Consider the following 20656-nt stretch of genomic DNA (forward strand, 5'->3'; position numbering starts at 1 on the left):
GACTTTGCATTTGGCAGGGTTAAATTCTAGGAGCCAGTTGCTGGACCAGGCTTGTAGCCTGTCCAGATCTCTTTGTAGTCCTGCCTGATCCTCGTCCGATTCGATTCTTCTCATTAACTTCACATCGTCTGCAAACAAGGACACTTCTGAGTCTATCCCTTCCGTTATGTCGTTCACGTATACCAAGAACAGCACAGGTCCTAGGACTGACCCCTGTGGAACCCCGCTTGTCACAGGCGCCCACTCTGACACCTCGTCGCGTACCATGACTCGTTGTTTCCTCCCTGTCAGATATTCTCTGATCCATTGCAGTGCCTTTCCTGTTATGTGTGCCTGGTCCTCTAGCTTTTGCAGTAACCTCTTGTGAGGAACTGTGTCGAAAGCCTTCTTGCAGTCCAAAAATACGCAGTCGATCCACCCCTCTCTCTCTTGTCTTACTTCTGTCACCTTGTCATAAAACTCTAGTAGGTTTGTGACACAGGATTTTCCTTCCCTGAAACCGTGCTGGTTGTCAATTATACACTTGTTTCTTTCCAGGTGCCCCACCACTCTCCTCCTGATGATCTTCTCCATGACCTTGCATACTATACACGTTAGAGATACAGGTCTGTAGTTTAGTGCCTCATGTCTGTCTCCCTTTTTAAAAATTGGGACTACATTTGCCATTTTCCATACCTCAGGGAGTTGCCCAGTTTCAAATGATGTGTTGAAGATCTTTGTTAATGGCTCACACAATATCTCTGCTCCCTCTTTAAGGACCCATGGAGAGATGTTGTCTGGTCCCACCGCCTTTGAGGTGTCAAGTTCGCATAGCAGCTTCTTCACCTCCTCCTTGGTTATATGTACCTCATCCAGCACTTGCTGGTGTGCCCCCCTGTTCTGATTTCTTGGAGTCCTACTGGTTTCCACTGTAAATACCTCTTTAAATCTTGTGTTGAGCTCCTGACATACCTCTCGGTCGTTTCTTGTGAATTCCCCATCACCCTTCCTCAGTCTGATTACCTGGTCCTTGACTGTTGTTTTCCTCCTGATGTGGCTGTACAACAGCTTCGGGTCAGTCTTTACTTTTGATGCTATGTCATTTTCATATTGTCTCTGAGCCTCCCTTCTTATCTGTGCATATTCGTTTCTGGCTCTTCGGCTGATTTCTTTATTTTCCTGAGTTCTCTGTCTTCTGTACCTTTTCCATTCTCTATTACACCTAGTTTTTGCCTCCCTACACCTTTGGGTGAACCAAGGACTCGTTCTGTTCTTCCCATTATTTCTGTTTCCCTTGGGAACAAACCTCTCCTCTGCCTCCTTGCATTTTGTTGCTACATAGTCCATCATTTCTTGTACTGGTTTTCCTGTCAGTTCCCTCTCCCACTGAATGTCTTGAAGGAAGTTCCTCATGCCTGAGTAGTTCCCCCTTTTGTAGTTTGGTTTTTTCCCAGCCTATTCCTGCTACTCTCTCCACTTGGAGCTCAACTATGTAGTCGAAGCACAGAACCACATGATCACTAGCTCCCAGGGGCCTTTCATACATGATACCCTCGATGTCCGAACTACTCATAGTGAATACAAGGTCCAACCTTGCTGGTTCATCCTCTCCTCTCTCTCTGGTAGTGTCTCTAACATGTTGATGCATGAGGTTCTCCAGTACCACATCCATCATCTTGGCTCTCCATGTTTCGGGACCCCCATGGGGCTCCAGGTTTTCCCAGTCAATCTCCTTGTGATTGAAATCACCCATAACTAGTAACTTTGCTCCCCCCATGTGTGCTCTCCTGGCCACCTCGGCTAATGTGTTGATCATTGCTCTGTTGCTCTCATCGTATTCTTCTCTTGGCCTCCTGCAGTTCTGTGGTGGGTTGTACATTACTGCAATTATCACCTTATGTCCCTCAGACTGGATTGTTCCTACTAAGTAGTCCCTTTCGCCCATGCCATCCATTCCTTCCATTTTCTCAAAACCCCACTGGTTTTTAATGAGCAGTGCAACTCCTCCTCCCCCTCTCCTCCCTCTGTCTTTCCTGAAGATTTGATATCCGGATGGAAAGATTGAATCTGTTATTATTCTGGTGAGTTTTGTTTCTGTGAGTGCTATTATGTCTGGGGATGTCTCTTTGATTCTTTCGTGCCACTCCTCATACTTGTTTGTTATTCCATCTGCATTTGTATACCACACCTTCAACTTCTTTTCTAAGACTGTGGTCTGGGAAGTATATTGGGGTTGGGGAAGTGGGAGACCTGGTAAGGAACTATGGGTTGTTGCTGTGGGGGTGAAGTTTGTAATGTAGTGGGTGGGGGCATTGGATGTGGCATGGGTGTTTTGATTTAGAGTGTTTGGTTGCACTGGGGTTGACCTGGTTGGGAGGCTTCTATAGAAAGTTGTGAGGGAGGCTGTATTAGATCTTCTTCCTGGGTCTGGGATCTCCTGTCTGTCTTCTCCATCCCCTCTCTTTCCTCCTTTCGCCTTTGTACCATCTCTCTCAGTTTCTTCCTTTCTTCTTGTGTTCTGTCGCGGTCGAGATACACCCTCCTGTATGCCGTCATGTCCCTTAATCGTGCTTTCTCCTGCAGTATCCTGGTCCGAGTCGCTTCTGCCTTGAAGGTCACTCTCACTGGCCGGGTTCTTTTTTTTACAAACCCCCCTATTCTCCGAAAATTTTCCAGCTGGGTCATATCGTCTTCTCCTATTGCTTTCATGATGCTTTCAATTGCTTTTTTTTTTCCCCTTGTTTTCTTGCTTCATATGTTTCCCCTTCGACTTCCTGGAGCCCATACACAAAGACTGACCTCACCCTTTCATTCTCCCACTGCATATCCCTGTGTATCCCCTCATTTAATTTGGTTTCCTCCACTGCAGCTTTCCTTTCATCAGTTTCACTGGCTAATGTACTTGGGCTCAGTGGCCTGTCATTTTCCCTTCTCGGCTTTCCTTGGGCTCTGTTGTTGTCTGTTAGGGCCTCCACATAAAGCTTAGCTCTTTCATTTGCTACAGTCTCCTCTGATAGAGCATCTCCATGCAGTTGTGCCCCTTCTTTCCCTACAGTCCCCTTATTTGTGGCTGAGGTAGCAGTCTCTGATGTCAATCCCAAAATGTTCTTTAGTTCTTTATGCTGTTTCAGATTTTTCAGTTCCTCTTCTAAACTCTGTATCCTAGCTTCTGCTGTTTTTGACATGCACCTCCCACTTCCTGCTTTTCCATATCTATCCTCTCTTTCCATTCTCATGCTAAGTTCTTCTAGTTTTCTTTTCCCATTCATGATCCCCTTTTTTATGAGCTCTGCTGCCCAATCTTCCTTTGCATTTTTCCTCCTCCTGTCCCCTTGGTTTTTCTTGTTGCTCTCTGGCAAACCCATTTTTGTTTTTATCCTGATTGCCTCAGAGTGGGAAAACCTATGTAGTTTCTGTATGTTAGGTTAGTAGTGTGTGTCCAGAGTGTGGGGGGGGGGGAAGTAGTGGAGGAAACTGTGGCTATTTGGGAGCTGAGTGGGGAGGGGTGGGGAGGGTTTTGGGGTGAAACGGGGGGCGGGGAGGGTGATCGAGGGAGGTGATGGATCAGGGGAAGTAGTGAGATGTCGGTGGTGAGGGGGGGAGTGTGTGTGTGTCTGGATATGTGTGTGTGTGTGTGGGGTGTGTGTGTGTGTGTGTGTGTGTGTGTGTGTGTGTGTGTGTCTGGTGTGTGTGTGTGTGTGTGTGTGTGTGAGTGTGTAATTTTGTGTGTAATTGTGTGTGGAATTATGTGTGGGTTTATTATGTACTGAAAGGTAGGTGGCTTGTGCGTTTAAGGTAAGTCTCAGTGGTCCTTGGCTGCCCACACCTTGTGACCTGTGTGTGTGTGTGTTTGTGTGTGTGTGTGTGTGTGTGTGTGTGTGTGTGTGTGTGTGTTTGTGTGTGTGTGTGTGTTTGTGTGTACTCACCTAGTTGTACTTACCTTGGGACCTCCAGAGTGAAGTGTTCCTGCTATGTAATCGCTTGCTTCTCCGCTGTCTCCTCTCTCCAGCTCATCAAAATTCCATTGGTTTTTGATCAACAGTGCCACTCCTCCATCCCCCCCACCTCCTACCTCTGTCTTTCCTCAGAATCTGGTATCCCGTTGGAAAGATGGCATCTGTTATCATACCTGTTAGCTAGGTTTCTGTGAGAGCTATGATGTCCGGTGATGCCTCTTTGACTCTTTCGTGCCACTCCTCCCACTTATTTGTTATTCCATCAGCGTTTGTGTACCATACCTTCAGGTTCCTTTCGAACACTGTGGTTTGTGGGGCCTGTGAGGGTGGGAGACCTGGTAGCGTACTCTGGGATTCTATAGCTGGGTGTTGGGTGGAGGCTGTGAGTGTGGATTGTAGTTTGTTGGGATGGTGTTCTGAGGACAGTTCTGTGTGTGCTTGCCCTTGCTGCTCTGTTATGCTCTGATTGACCTCTGCTGGTTCCATCCCTGTCTCCTTCCTAGCTCCTTTCGCTTTTTTGCCCTCTCCCTCAGCTGCGTGTGTGTGTGTACTCAACTATTTGTACTCACCTATTTGTGGTTGCAGGGGTCGATTCACAGCTCCTGGCACCGCCTCTTCGCTGATTGCTACTAGGTCCTCTCTCTCCCTGCCCCATGAGCTCTATCATACCTCGCCTTAAAACTATGTATGGTTCCCGCCTCCACTACGTCACTTTCTAGGCTATTCCACGGCCTGACTACTCTATGACTGAAGAAATACTTCCTAACATCCCTTTGATTCATCTGAGTCTTCAACTTCCAATGTGTGTGTGTGTGTGTGTGTGTGTGTGTGTGTGTGTGTGTGTGTGTGTGTGTGTGTGTGTGTGTGTGTGTGTGTCTGTGTGTATGTGTGTGTGTGTGTGTGTGTGTGTGTGTGTGTGTGTGTGTGTGTGTGTGTGTGTGTGTGTGTGTGTGTGTGTGTGTGTGTGTGTGTGTGTGTGTTTTGTGTGTGTGTGTGTGTGTGTGTGTGTGTGTGTGTGTGTGTGTGTGTGTGTGTGTGTGTGTGTGTGTGTGTGTGTACTCACCTATTTGTACTCACCTATTTGTGGGTGCAGGGGTCGATTCATAGCTCCTGGCCCCGCCTCTTCACTGATTGCTACTAGGTCCTCTCTCTCCCTGCTCCATGAGCATTATCATACCTCGCCCTTAAAAACTATGTATGGTTCCCGCCTCCACTACTTCACTTTCTAGGCTATTCCACGGCTTGACTACTCTATGACTGAAGAAATACTTCCTAACATCCCTTTGATTCATCTGTGTCTTCAACTTCCAACTGTGTCCCCTTGTTACTTTGTCCAATCTCTGAAACATCCTGTCTTTGTCCACCTTGTCAATTTCTCTCAGTATTTTGTATGTCGTTATCATGTCCCCCCTATCTCTCCTGTCCTTCAGTGTCGTCAGGTTGATTTCCCTTAACCTCTCCTCGTAGGACATACCTCTTAGCTCTGGGACTAGTCTTGTTGCAAACCTTTGCACTTTTTCTAGTTTCTTCACGTGCTTGGCTAGGTGTGGGTTCCAAACTGGTGCCGCATACTCCAATATGGGCCTAACGTACACGGTGTACAGGGTCCTGAACGATTCCTTATTAAGATGTCGGAATGCTGTTCTGAGGTTTGCTAGGCGCCCATATGCTGCAGCAGTTATTTGGTTGATGTGCGCTTCAGGAGATGTGCCTGGTGTTATACTCACCCCAAGATCTTTTTCCTTGAGTGAGGTTTGTAGTCTCTGGGCCCCTAGACTGTACTCTGTTTGCGGTCTTCTTTGCCCTTCCCCAATCTTCATGACTTTGCACTTGGTGGGGTTGAACTCCAGGAGCCAATTGCTGGACCAGGTCTGCAGCCTGTCTAGATCCCTTTGTAGTTCTGCCTGGTCTTCGATCGAATGAATTCTTCTCATCAACTTCACGTCATCTGCAAACAGGGACACTTCGGCGTCTGTTCCTTCCGTCATGTCGTTCACAAATACCAGAAATAGCACTGTGTTAGTTACCATTTTGTCCTAGGCACATGTCGATTTGACACCAGGCCTGTTGTGTGTGTAGGTGTGTGTGTGTAGGTGTGTAGGTGTGTGCGTGTAGGTGTGTGTGTGTGTATGTGTGTGTGTGTGTGTGTGTGTGTGTGTGTGTGTGTGTGTGTGTGTGTGTGTGTGTGTGTGTGTGTGTGTGTGTGTGTAGGTGTAGGTGTAGGTGTTTGTGTGTGTGTGTGTGTGTGTGTGTGTGTAGGTGTAGGTGTGGTGTGTGTGTGTGTGTGTGTGTGTGTGTGTGTGTGTGTGTGTGTGTGTGTGTGTGTGTGTGTGTGCGTGTGTGTGCGTTTTGTGTGTGTGTGTGTGTGTGCCCGTGTGTGTGTATACTTACCTAATTGTACTCGCCTATTTGTGGTTGCAGTGGTCGAGACTCTTGGCCCCGTCTCTTCATTGATCGCTACTATGTCCTCTCTCTCTGTGCTTCCTGAGCTATGTCATACCTCGTTTTAAAGCTATGTATGGTTCCTGCCTCCACTACATCACTTGCTAGGCTATTCCATTTCATGACTACTCTATTGCTGAAGAAATACTTCCTAACATCCTTGTGACTCGTCTGAGTCTTCAGTTTCCAATTGTGACCTCTTGTTTCTGTGTCCCCTCTCTGGAACATCCTGTCTCTATCCACCTTATCTATTCCACGCAGTATTTTGTATGTCGTTATCATGTCCCACTGACCCTCCTGTCCTCCAGTGTCGTCAGTCCGATTTCCCTCAACCTTTCTTCGTAGGACATTCCCCTGAGCTCCGGAACTAGCCTTGTTGCAAACCTTTGCACTTTCTCTAATTTCTTGACGTGCTTGACCAGGTGTGGGTTCCAAACTGGTCCTGCGTACTCCAGTATGGGCCTGACGTACACGGTGTACAGTGTCTTGAACGATTCCTTACCAAGGGATCGGAACGCTATTCTCAGGTTTGCCAGGCGCCCATATGCTACAGCAGTTATCTGGTTGATGTGTACCTCAGGAGATATGCTCGGTGTTATACTCACCCCAAGATCTTTCTCCTGGAGCAAGGTTTGCAGTTTTTGACCGCCTAGTCTATACTCTGTCTGTGGTCTTCTTGCCCTTCTGTGTGTGTGTGTGTACTCGTCTGTATGTACTCACCTACATGTGAGTACATATAGACGAGGGGTTATATCACAGCTCGTGGTCCCGCCTTTTATTGTTATTATGTTCACACTCTCCTGGCTTCGAGAGGCTTATCGTAACTCTTCTTAAACCTATGTAAGGATCCTTCCTTTATCACTTCAATCTTCAGGTTGTTCCACTTCCTAAATACCTTAAGGCTGAAAAAATACTTCCTAACATCCCTATGACTTATCTATGTTTTCAGCTTTCAGTTGTGCCCTCGTCCTCCTGTTTCCCGTCTCGCAGGATAATCTATCCCTGTCCACTTTATCAATTCCTCTCAGTATTTTGTACTTCGTTATCATGTAACTTCTTCTCCTTTCCTCCACTTTCATCAGGTTAAGTTCCCTGAGCCCGGGACTAGTCTTGTTGCAAGCCTCAACACTTTCTTATTTTTTTGGGCTTATTTGAATAGGTATGGGTTACATACTGGTGATGCGTACTTCAATACGGGCCTGACGTACACCGTATATAGTGTTGTGAGAGACTTTGTACGTAGATTTCTGATAGGCAGTCTTAGATTTGCCAGACGCGCATTTACAGCAGCAGTTATTCTGTTGATGTGCGCTTCAGGCGATATGCTCGATATAATACTCACCCCAGGGTCCTTCGGTGAGGTTTGCAGTCTTTTTCTCCCAAGTCTGTACTCCTTTGTATAGAGCTGGAGAGGAAAGTTAGACCCGTGCCTTGATTTTACCTGGAGATGCACCAGCGGCCCAGGCCAAGTTGCTTTTCCCCAGACTTCCAATCCTTGTGCTTGCTGGGGTTAAATTCCAGGAGTCACTTGTCAGACCAGACCTGTAACTTGTTCAGATCTACTTAAAGGCTTTCTTGTCTTAATGTACTTGCATTCTCCTCACAAGTTTCACATCGTCCTCGAGGAGAGATACCTCTGTCTCTGTCTCTTCCGTCATGTCATTCTGTATTCAAAATAGTGATATTTAGACATGTGTAACATTGTAACATTGTAGACGTCTACAATAAAGATACCCAGATGTTGCACATGTGTCTAAATATCATCTTGTCGGTACTGTATACCATTCTTGTTCAAGATATAGTACCGGTCCTAATATTGAACCTTGTGGAACCCCAATTGAAACACTCATTCCGACGTCTTCTTGGAATGGGTGTAATTGACAAGTTTTAGGTACCCTTCCTTTTAGGTACCCTTCCTTTTAGGTACCCTTCCTTTTAGGTACCCTTCCTTTTAGGTACCCTTCCTTTTAGGTACCCTTCCTTTTAGGTACCCTGTGGTTCAGTGTAGTGCTTCCCCTGTTATTGTTCTAGTTTTTCCTCCTATCTCACTCCCCTCTGCTCTTGGAATAGCCTTAATACTCTGAATATTTTCGAGTTTTTGTACGTGATTCCCATATGGGGGCTCCATGACGGTGCTGCGTACTCCTTATTAAGGACTTGGCCATTTTTTCGACACACGGTATCAAATATTGGTTTTCTCACTGCTAATCTTCCTGTTGCTTATTTTAGAAAGGCAGTTGTAAGATGGGTTATATAATTTGCTTCAGATGAGCTAAGCTCCACTTTCTTCCTAGACTCCAGTGTGAGGTGCTCATCCATGATGTTTTGGAGAGGGGGGGGATGAGGGGTGTGGGTTATTATTATCATGGGGAGCGCTAAACCCATAGGGATTATATAGCGCCTGTGGAGGAGGGGGGAGTTTAAAGGCATTCAAGGTCAATTCCGGGAACTGGAGCACAGATCCAATTCCCTAGATCAAGAGCCCCTCACCAGCGTCAAGGAACCTCACTTGAGGGATGAGAGGTGTGGGAGTATTTGTGGGGGGATCTTGTTCTTGAAAAATGTTATTTGTTCTTCTGAAGATCTTTCAGTTCTTCAGACTACTGTCATCAAATGTGATGAAGGTTTTTCCATTTTTAAATAGAAAATAAGGGTAAGAAAGCTTGAGTTTAAAATGAAAAGATATTTAGTCTCTGTTTGTCCAGTGAAACATGTTTTGACATGTAACTTGACAAATACAGTGAACGACGGAGTAAAAAAAAACAAACAAACATTTAAGCGAAGGATATAAATATACATCTGTATTTCTGTGCTGTTTTTGACAGAATAGAAAATAGTTTTTTAAGCAGAATTAATGACGACTTAAAAGTATAATACTAACACAATTATTTAATCCCAAATATAAGAGAAATAATGTTCTTATACGAGTGTCATTACCAAGACTGCAGACTCAGAGTTAGTGCTCAGTCCATCGATACTGAGAAGAATACAGCACATGCTTGTAGAAGTGGCTTATATACTGTAGACAGGTGAGGTGAAGTAGTCGTTAGGTGGTGTCATCCTGGACATAACCACAGGTGGAAGTAGGTCGTGTCTAACCTATAGGCATGACCTACTTCCACCTGTGAATTTGTCCAAGGTGACACCACCTAACGACTGCTTCACCTCGCCTGTCTGCTGTTGCACCTGACTTGACTTCTGACTTATTCAGTTTTTATGAAGACTTTTAGTTACAGTCATATCCAAAAGTCGTGATATATCATAATTTAGCCAATAATGCATCATATCTCCGTAAATTATATGAGAATAATGTGAGGTATAACAAGTGTTGAAAATATTAAGTATGTGAAGATTATTTCGTAGGATGTAAAAAAAAAATAAACGAATTTTAAATTGCATTTGGAAAAAGGAGAAATTAAGATACATAATAAACTGGCTTAATATATAATCGATCCATCAGACAAAATCGAGGCACAGAGTCGATCACTTGTTAATTATTGTCAATTTTTAGAGGCTGTACCTCCAGTAATGACTGAATTGCATGATAAAAAATACTGAAGAGTGCAGTTTAGAAGGCTTTAATAATGGACAAACTTCCGATGGCCCATCAGAGTTTATGAAGTCAGTAGATATCCTTGACGTTGATGACATCTTATAGATTTGAGATACCCGAAGTGTAGCCAAGAAACGCATCTCTGGAGAAGTAATCTGGTGGGTGGATCGTGATGGTATGGTGCGAGGAGACGATTAAAGTGTGATTTTGCAGCACCTCTTGGGCTTATCGTGCATCATGATCGAGTCCCAGTTCATTCTTCTTTTTATTAATGGACAGTTGCTGGTAACGACTTGTCTTGTGTTCATAGATAATATGACCTTTAGGGACAGTCGCTGGTAACGACTTGTCTTGTGTTCATAGATATGACCTTTAGGGACAGTCGCTGGTAACGACTTTGTCTTGTGTTCATAGATATGACCTTTAGGGACAGTCGCTGGTAACGACTTGTCTTGTGTTCATAGATAATATGACCTTTAGGGACAGTCGCTGGTAACGACTTTGTCTTGTGTTCATAGATATGACCTTTAGGGACAGTCGCTGGTAACGACTTGTCTTGTGTTCATAGATAATATGACCTTTAGGGACGGTCGCTGGTAACGACTTGTCTTGTGTTCATAGATAATATGACCTTTAGGGACAGTCGCTAGTAACGACTTGTCTTGTGTTCATAGATATGACCTTTAGGGACAGTCGCTGGTAACGACTTGTCTTGTGTTCATAGATAATATGACCTTTAGGGACAGTCGCTGGTAACGACTTGTCTTGTGTTCATAGATAATATGACCTTTAGGGACAGTTGCTGGTAACGACTTGTCTTGTGTTCATAGATATGACCTTTAGGGACAGTCGCTGGTAACGACTTGTCTTGTGTTCATAGATAATATGACCTTTAGGGACAGTCGCTGGTAACGACTTTGTCTTGTGTTCATAGATATGACCTTTAGGGACAGTCGCTGGTAACGACTTGTCTTGTGTTCATAGATAATATGACCTTTAGGGACAGTCGCTGGTAACGACTTGTCTTGTGTTCATAGATAATGTGGCTTTTAGGGGCAATCGCAGTGTGTGTGTGTGTGTGTGTGTGTGTGTGTACTCACCTAGTTGAGGGTGCAGGGGTCGAGTCCAAGCTCCTGGCCCCGTGTGTGTGTGTGTTTGTATGTGTGTGTGTTTGTGTGTTTGTATGTGTGTGTGTTTTTGTGTGTACACACCTAATTATGGTTGCAGGGGTCGAGTAATAGCTCCTGGCCCCGCCTCTTCACTGATTGCTACTAGGTCCTCTCTCTCCCTGCTCCATGAGCTTTATCAAACCTCGTCATAAAACTGTGTATGGTTCCTGCCTCCACTACGTCACTTTCTAGGCTATTCCACTGCCTGACTACTCTATGACTGAAGAAATACTTCCTGACATTCCTTTGACTCATCTGAGTCTTCAACTTCCAATTGTGACCCTTGTTTCTGTGTCCCATCTCTGGAACATCCAGTCTTTGTCCACCTTGTCTATTCCGCGCAGTATTTTGTATGTTGCTGTCATGTCTCCCCTGACCCTCCTGTCTTACAGTGTCGTCAGGTCGATTTCCCTTAACCTTTCTTCGTAGGACATTCCCCTTAGCTCAGGAACTAGTCTTGTTGCAAACCTTTGCACTTTCTCTAATTTCTTGACACGCTTGACCAGGTGTGGGTTCCAAACTGGTGCTGCATACTCCAGTATGGGCCTGACGTATAGAGTGTACAGAGTCTTGAACGATTCCTTACTGAGGTATCGGAACGCTATCCGTAGGTTTGCCAGGCGCCCGTATGTTGCAGCAGTTATCTGATTGATGTGCGCCTCAGGAGATGTGCTCGGTGTTATACTCACCCCCAGAACATTTTCATTGAGTGAGGTTTGCAGTCTTTGGCTACCTAGACTATGCTCTGACTGCGGTCTTCTTTGCCCTTCCCCGATCTTCATGACTTTGCATTTGGCAGGGTTAAATTCAGGGAGCTAGTTGCTGGACCAGGCTTGTAGCCTGTCCAGGTCTCTTTGTAGTCCTGCCTGATCCTCGACCGATTTGATTCTCCTCATTAACTTCACATCTTTTGCAAACAAGGACACTTCTAAGTCTATCCCTTCCGTTATGTCGTTCACATATACCAAGAACAGCACTGGTCCTAGGATTGACCCCTGTGGAACCCCACTCGTCACAGGCGCCCACTCTGACACCTCGTCAAGTACCATGACTTGTTGTTGCCTCCCTGTTAGGTATTCTCTGATCCATTGCAATGCCTTTCCTGTTATGTGTGCCTGATCCTCTAGCTTTTGCAGTAACCTCTTGTGAGGAACTTTGTCGATGGCCTTCTTGCAATCCAAGAAAATGCAGTCTATCCATTGTCTCTCTCTTGTCTTCTGTCACCTTGTCATAAAACTCCAGAGGTTTGTCACACAGGATTTTCCTTCCTTGAAACCGCGCTGGTTGTCTTTTATAAGCTTGTGTCTTCCAATGTGTTCCACCACTCTCCTCCTGATGATATTCTCCATGATTTTGCATACTACACACGTCAGTGACACAGTTCTGTAGTTTAATGCCTCGTGTCTGTCTCCTTTTTTTAAAAATTGGGACTACATTTGCCATCTTCCACACCTCAGGTAGTTGCCCAGTTTTAATGGATGTATTGAAGATCTTTGTTTGTTGCACACACAGCATCTCTGCTCCCTCCTTAAGTACCTACAGAGAGAGATCTGGTCCCACTACCTTTGAGATATCAGGTTCACATAGTTTCTGCACCTCCTCGGTTGTGTGTACCTCATCCAGCATGTGTTGGTGTACCTCCCTGTTCTTAATTCTTGGAGTCCTTTCTGTCTCCACTGTGAATACTTCTTTAAATCTCATGTTGAGCTCCTCACATACCTCTTGGTTGTTTTTTGTGAACTCCCCACCATCCTTCCTCAGCCTGATTACCTGGTCTTTGACTGTTGTTTTCCTCCTGATGTGGCTATACAACAGCTTCGGGTCAGACTTGACTTTCGATGCTATGTCATTTTCATATTGTTGCTGAGCCTCCCTTCTTATCTGTGCATATTCGTTTCTGGCTCTTCGGCTGATCTTTTTATTTTCCTTGGTCCTTTGTCTTCTGTACCTTTTCCATTCTCTAGTGCACCTACTTTTTGCCTCCCTACATCTTTGGGTGAACCAAGGACTCGTTCTGTTCTTCCCATTTTTTCTGTTTCCCTTGGGAACAAACCTCTCCTCTGCCTCCTTGCCAGTTCTCTCTCCCACTGAACGTCTTGCAGGAAGTGTGTGTGTGTGTGTACTCACCTAATTGTGGTTGCAGGGGTCGAGACTCAGCTCCTGGCCCCGCCTCTTCACTGATCGCTACTGGGTCCTCTCTCTCTCTCTCTCTCTCTCTGCTTCCTGAGCTTTGTCATACCTCTTCTTAAAACTATGTATGGTTCCTGCCTCCACTACTTCACTTGCTAGGCTAATCCACTTGCTGACAACCCTATGACTGAAGAAATACTTCCTAACGTCCCTGTGACTCGTCTGAGTCTTCAGCTTCCAGTTGTGACCCCTTGTCCCTGTGTCCCCTCTCTGGAACATCCTATCTCTGTCCACCTTGTCTATTCCCCGCAGTATCTTGTATGTCGTTATCATGTCTCCCCTGACCCTTCTGTCCTCCAGTGTCGTCAGTCCGATATCCCTTAACCTTTCCTCGTACGACATTCCCTTGAGCTCTGGGACTAGCCTTGTTGCAAACTTTTGTACTTTCTCTAACTTCTTGACGTGCTTGACCAGGTGTGGGTTCCAGACTGGTGCTGCATACTCCAGTATGGGCCTAACATACACAGTGTACAGTGTCTTGAACGATTCCTTATTAAGGTATCGGAACGCTATTCTCAGGTTTGCCAGGCGCCCGTATGCTGCAGCAGTTATTTGGTTGATGTGTGCCTCCGGTGATGTGCTCGGTGTTATGGTCACCCCAAGGTCTTTCTCCCTGAGTGAGGTCTGTAGTCTTTGTCCACCTAGCCTATACTCTGTCTGCGGTCTTCTTTGCTCCTCCCCAATCTTCATGACTATGCATTTGGCTGGATTGAATTCGAGAAGCCAGTTACTGGACCACATGTCCAGCCTGTCCAGGTCTCTTTGCAGTCCTGCCTCATCCTCGTCTGATTTAATTCTTCTTATCAACTTCACGTCATCTGCGAACAGGGACACTTCAGAGTCTATTCCTTCCATCATGTCGTTCACATATATCAAAAATAGCACTGGTCCTAGAACTGACCCCTGTGGGACTCCGCTCGTAACAGGCGCCCACTGTGATACCTCTTCACGTACCATGACTCGTTGCTGCCTCCCTGTCAGGTATTCCCTTATCCATTGCAGTGCCCTCCCTTTTACATGCGCCTGATCCTCCAGCTTCTGCACTAATCTCTTGTGGGGAACTGTGTCAAAGGCCTTCCTGCAGTCTAGAAAAACGCAATCTACCCACCCCTCTCTCTCGTGTCTTACTTCTGTTACCTTGTCATAAAACTCCAGGAGGTTTGTGATACAGGATTTGCCTTCCATGAACCCATGCTGGTTTTCATTTATAATCTTGTTCCTTTACAGGTGTTCGACCACTCTCCTCCTGATAATCTTCTCCATGACTTTGCACACAATACATGTCAGAGACACAGGTCTGTAGTTTAGTGCCTCGTTTCTGTTTCCTTTCTTAAATATGGGGACTACATTAGCTGTCTTCCATTTCTCAGGTAGTTGCCCAGTTTCAAGGGATGTGTTGAAGATTGTGGTTAGAGGCACGCACAGCATCTCTGCTCCTTCTCTAAGGACCCATGGGGAGATGTCCGGTCCCATCGCCTTTGAGGTGTCAAGGTCACTCAAGAGCTTCTTCTCCTCCTCCTCAGTCGTTCGTATGTCATCCAACACTTGTTGGTATATTCCCTCTTGATGTTCCCTTCTGTGCTGTCTTCCCACAGCCCTTCCTGTCTCTACTGTAAAAACTTCCTTAAATCTCCTGTTCAGCTCCTCACATACCTCCTGATCATTTCTTGTGAGTTCTCCACCTTCTGTCCTTAATCTGATCACCTGGTCTTTGACTGTTGTCTTCCTCCTGATGCGGCTATACAACAGTTTCGGGTCAGTCTTGATTCTCGATGCTATGTCATTTTCATACTGCCGCTGGGCCTCCCTCCTTACCTGTGCGTACTCATTCCTGGCTCTGCGACTGATCTCCCTATTTTCGTGTGTTCTCTGCCTTTTGTACTTTTTCCATTCTCTCTTACACTTTGTTTTTGCCTCCTTACACCGACGGGTAAACCAGGGGCTCGTTCTGGTCTTCCAGTTGTTACTGTTGCCCTTGGGAATAAACCTTTCCACTGCCTCCTTGCATTTTGTTGTTACATATTCCAACATTTCATTTACTGGCTTTCCTGCCAGTTCTCTGTCCCACTGGACCTCCCGCAGGAAGTTCTTCAACCCTATGTAGTCCCCTCTTTTATAGTCAGGCTTTTCCCATTCAACTCCTTTGTGTGTGTGTGTGTGTGTGTGTGTGTGTGTGTGTGTGTGTATGTGTGTATGCAAAACAACTATTGTGAAAAAAATATTGAAATTCAAGTGGATTCCGTGACTTCCCACATTATCAAGTATTGAAATCATGAAGGTGTAAGTGGAAATTATAGCCGTAAGACCTGCAGGGAAACATAGACTTTATGAGAGACTGAGAGACTGAGAGACTGAGAGACTGAGAGACTGAGAGACTGAGGGACTGAGAGACTGAAGAACTGAGAGACTGAGAGACTGAAGGACTGAAGGACTGAGAGACTGAGAGACTGAGAGACTGAAGGACTGAGAGACTGAGGGACTGAGAGACTGAAGGACTGAGAGACTGAGAGACTGAAGGACTGAGAGACAGAGGGACTGAGAGACTGAAGGTCTGAGAGACAGAGGGACTGAGAGGCTGAGGGACTGAGAGACTGAGGGTCTGAGAGACTGAAGGTCTGAGAGACAGAGGGACTGAGAGGCTGAGGGACTGAGAGACTGAAGGTCTGAGAGACAGAGGGACTGAGAGGCTGAGGGACTGAGAGACTGAAGGTCTGAGAGACAGAGGGACTGAGAGACTGAAGGTCTGAGAGACAGAGGGACTGAGAGACAGAGGGACTGAGAGACAGAGGGACTGAGAGGCTGAGGGTCTGAGAGGCTGAGGGTCTGAGAGACTGAGAGACTGAAGGACTGAGAGACAGAGGGACTGAGAGACTGAAGGACTGAGAGACAGAGGGACTGAGAGACTGAAGGTCTGAGAGACAGAGGGACTGAGAGACTGAAGGTCTGAGAGACAGAGGGACTGAGAGACAGAGGGACTGAGAGACAGAGGGACTGAGAGGCTGAGGGTCTGAGAGGCTGAGGGTCTGAGAGACTGAGAGACTGAAGGACTGAGAGACAGAGGGACTGAGAGACTGAAGGTCTGAGAGACAGAGGGACTGAGAGACAGAGGGACTGAGAGACAGAGGGACTGAGAGGCTGAGGGTCTGAGAGGCTGAGGGTCTGAGAGACTGAGAGACTGAGGGACTGAGAGACTGAGGGACTGAGAGACTGAAGGTCTGAGAGACAGAGGGACTGAGAGACAGAGGGACTGAGAGACAGAGGGACTGAGAGACAGAGGGACTGAGAGGCTGAGGGTCTGAGAGACAGAGGGACTGAGAGGCTGAGGGTCTGAGAGACTGAAGGTCTGAGAGACAGAGGGACTGAGAGACTGAGGGACTGAGAGACTGAGGGACTGAGAGACTGAAGGTCTGAGAGACAGAGGGACTGAGAGACAGAGGGACTGAGAGACAGAGGGACTGAGAGACAGAGGGACTGAGAGACTGAAGGACTGAGAGGCTGAGGGACTGAGAGACTGAAGGTCTGAGAGACAGAGGGACTGAGAGACAGAGGGACTGAGAGACAGAGGGACTGAGAGACAGAGGGACTGAGAGGCTGAGGGTCTGAGAGACAGAGGGACTGAGAGACTGAAGGTCTGAGAGACAGAGGGACTGAGAGACTGAGGGACTGAGAGACTGAAGGACTGAGAGACAGAGGGACTGAGAGGCTGAGGGACTGAGAGACTGAAGGTCTGAGAGACAGAGGGACTGAGAGGCTGAGGGAATGAGAGACTGAAGGACTGAGAGACTGAAGGACTGAGAGACAGAGGGACTGAGAGAGTGAGGGACTGAGAGACTGAGAGACTGAAGGACTGAGAGACAGAGACTGAGAGACTGAGAGACTGAGAGACTGAGAGACTGAAGGACTGAGAGACTGAGAGACTGAGAGACTGAGGGACTGAGAGACTGGAGGACTGAGGGACTGAGAGACTGAAGGACTGAGAGACAGAGGGACTGAGAGACTGAAGGACTGAGAGACTGAAGGACTAAGAGACAGAGGGACTGAGAGGCTGAGGGACTGAGAGACTGAAGGACTAAGAGACAGAGGGACTGAGAGGCTGAGGGACTGAGAGACTGAAGGACTGAGAGACAGAGGGACTGAGAGGCTGAGGGACTGAGAGACTGAAGGACTAAGAGACAGAGGGACTGAGAGGCTGAGGGAATGAGAGACTGAAGGACTGAGAGACAGAGACTGAGAGACTGAGAGACTGAGAGACTGAAGGACTGAGAGACTGAGAGACTGAGAGACTGAGAGACTGAGGGACTGAGAGACTGAGAGACTGAGGGACTGAGAGACTGAAGGACTGAGAGACTGAGAGACTGAGGGACTGAGAGACTGAGAGACTGAGGGACTGAGAGACTGAGAGACTGAGAGACTGAGAGACTGAGAGACTGAGAGACTGAAGGACTGAGAGACTGAGAGACTGAGAGACTGAGAGACTGAGAGACTGAGAGACTGAGAGACTGAGAGACTGAGGGACTGAGAGACTGAGGGACTGAGGCACTGAGAGACTGAGAGACTGAGAGACAGAGAGACTGAGAGACTGAGAGACAGAGACTGAGAGACTGAGAGACTGAGAGACTGAGAGACAGAGACTGAGAGACAGAGACTGAGAGACTGAGAGACTGAGAGACAGAGACTGAGAGACTGAGAGACAGAGACTGAGAGACTGAGAGACAGAGACTGAGAGACTGAGAGACTGAGAGACTGAAGGACTGAGAGACTGAGAGACTGAGAGACTGAAGGACTGAGAGACTGAGAGACTGAGAGACTGAGAGACTGAGAGACTGAGAGACAGAGACTGAGAGACTGAGAGACTGAGAGACTGAGAGACTGAGAGACTGAGAGACAGAGACTGAGAGACTGAGAGACTGAGAGACAGAGACTGAGAGACTGAGAGACTGAGAGACTGAGAGACAGAGACTGAGAGACTGAGAGACTGAGAGACAGAGACTGAGAGACTGAGAGACTGAGAGACTGAGAGACAGAGGGACTGAGAGGCTGAGGGACTGAGAGACTGAGAGACTGAAGGACTGAGAGACAGAGGGACTGAGAGGCTGAGGGACTGAGAGACTGAAGGTCTGAGAGACAGAGGGACTGAGAGGCTGAGGGACTGAGAGACTGAAGGACTGAGAGACAGAGGGACTGAGAGACAGAGGGACTGAGAGGCTGAGGGACTGAGAGACTGAAGGACTGAGAGACTGAGAGGCTGAGGGACTGAGAGACTGAGACTGAGAGACAGAGGGACTGAGAGACTGAGAGACTGAGGACTGAGAGACTGAAGGACTGAGAGACTGAGAGACTGAAGGACTGAGAGACAGAGGGACTGAGAGACTGAGGGAATGAGAGACTGAAGGAATGACTGAGAGACTGAGAGACTGAGAGACTGAGAGACTGAGAGACTGAGAGACTGAGAGACTGAGAGACTGAGGGACTGAGAGACTGAGGGACTGAAGGACTGAGAGACTGAGAGACTGAGAGACGGAGAGACTGAGAGACTGAGAGACTGAGAGACTGAGGGACTGAGAGACTGAGGGACTGAGAGACTGAGGGACTGAAGGACTGAGAGACTGAGAGACTGAGAGACTGAGAGACTGAGAGACTGAGAGACTGAGAGACTGAGAGACTGAGGGACTGAGAGACTGAGAGACTGAGAGACTGAGAGACTGAGAGACTGAGGGACTGAAGGACTGAGAGACTGAGAGACTGAGAGACGGAGAGACTGAGAGACTGAGAGACTGAGAGACTGAGGGACTGAGAGACTGAAGGACTGAGAGACAGAGACTGAGAGACTGAGAGACTGAGAGACTGAAGGACTGAGAGACTGAGAGACTGAGAGACAGAGACTGAGAGACTGAGAGACTGAGAGACTGAAGGACTGAGAGACTGAGAGACTGAGAGACTGAGAGACTGAGAGACTGAGGGAATGAGAGACTGAAGGAATGAGGGACTGAGAGACTGAAGGACTGAGAGACAGAGACTGAGAGACTGAGAGACTGAGAGACTGAAGGACTGAGAGACTGAGAGACTGAGAGACTGAGAGACTGAGAGACTGAGGGACTGAGAGACTGAGAGACTGAGGGACTGAGAGACTGAGAGACTGAGAGACAGAGGGACTGAGAGACTGAGGGACTGAGAGGCTGAGGGACTGAGAGACTGAGGGACTGAGAGGCTGAGGGACTGAGAGACTGAGAGACTGAGAGACTGAGAGACTGAGAGACTGAGGGACTGAGAGACTGAGAGACTGAGAGACTGAGAGACTGAGAGACTGAGAGACTGAGAGACTGAGAGACTGAGAGACTGAGAGACTGAGGGACTGAGAGACTGAAGGACTGAGAGTCTGAGAGACTGAGAGACGGAGAGCCTGAGAGACCGAGATACTGAGCGACTGAGAGACTGAGTGACGGAGAGCCTGAGAGACTGAGAGACTGAGAGACTGAGAGACTGAGAGACTGAGAGACTGAGAGACTGAGGGACTGAGAGACTGAGTGACTGAGAGACGGAGAGACGGAGCGACTGACTGAGAGACTGAGAGACTGAGAGACTGAGAGAGACTGAGAGACTGAGAGACTGAGAGACTGAGAGACTGAGAGACTGAGAGACTGAGAGACTGAGAGACTGAGAGACTGAGAGACTGAGGGACTGAGAGACTGAGAGACTGAGAGACTGAGAGACTGAGAGACTGAGAGACTGAGAGACTGAGAGACTGAGAGACTGAGAGACTGAGACTGAGAGACTGAGAGACTGAGAGACAGAGACTGAGAGACTGAGAGACTGAGAGACTGAGAGAGTGAGAGACTGAGAGACTGAGAGAGTGATGGACTGAGAGACTGAGAGACTGAGAGACTGAGAGACTGAGAGACTGAGAGACTGAGAGACTGAGAGACTGAGAGACTGAGAGACTGAGAGACTGAGAGACTGAGAGACTGAGAGACTGAGAGACTGAGAGACTGAGAGACTGAGAGACTGAGAGACTGAGAGACTGAGAGACTGAGAGACTGAGAGACTGAGAGACTGAGAGACTGAGAGACTGAGAGACTGAGAGACTGAGAGACTGAGAGACTGAGAGACTGAGAGACTGAGAGACTGAGAGACAGAGACTGAGAGACTGAGAGACTGAGAGACAGAGACTGAGAGACTGAGAGACAGAGACTGAGAGACTGAGAGACAGAGACTGAGAGACTGAGAGACTGAGAGACTGAGAGACAGAGACTGAGAGACTGAGAGACTGAGAGACAGAGACTGAGAGACTGAGAGACAGAGACTGAGAGACTGAGAGACTGAGAGACAGAGACTGAGAGACTGAGAGACTGAGAGACAGAGACTGAGAG

Source organism: Cherax quadricarinatus, chromosome 3 (assembly GCF_038502225.1).
Source record: "Cherax quadricarinatus isolate ZL_2023a chromosome 3, ASM3850222v1, whole genome shotgun sequence".
In the NCBI taxonomy this organism is placed as follows: domain Eukaryota; kingdom Metazoa; phylum Arthropoda; class Malacostraca; order Decapoda; family Parastacidae; genus Cherax; species Cherax quadricarinatus.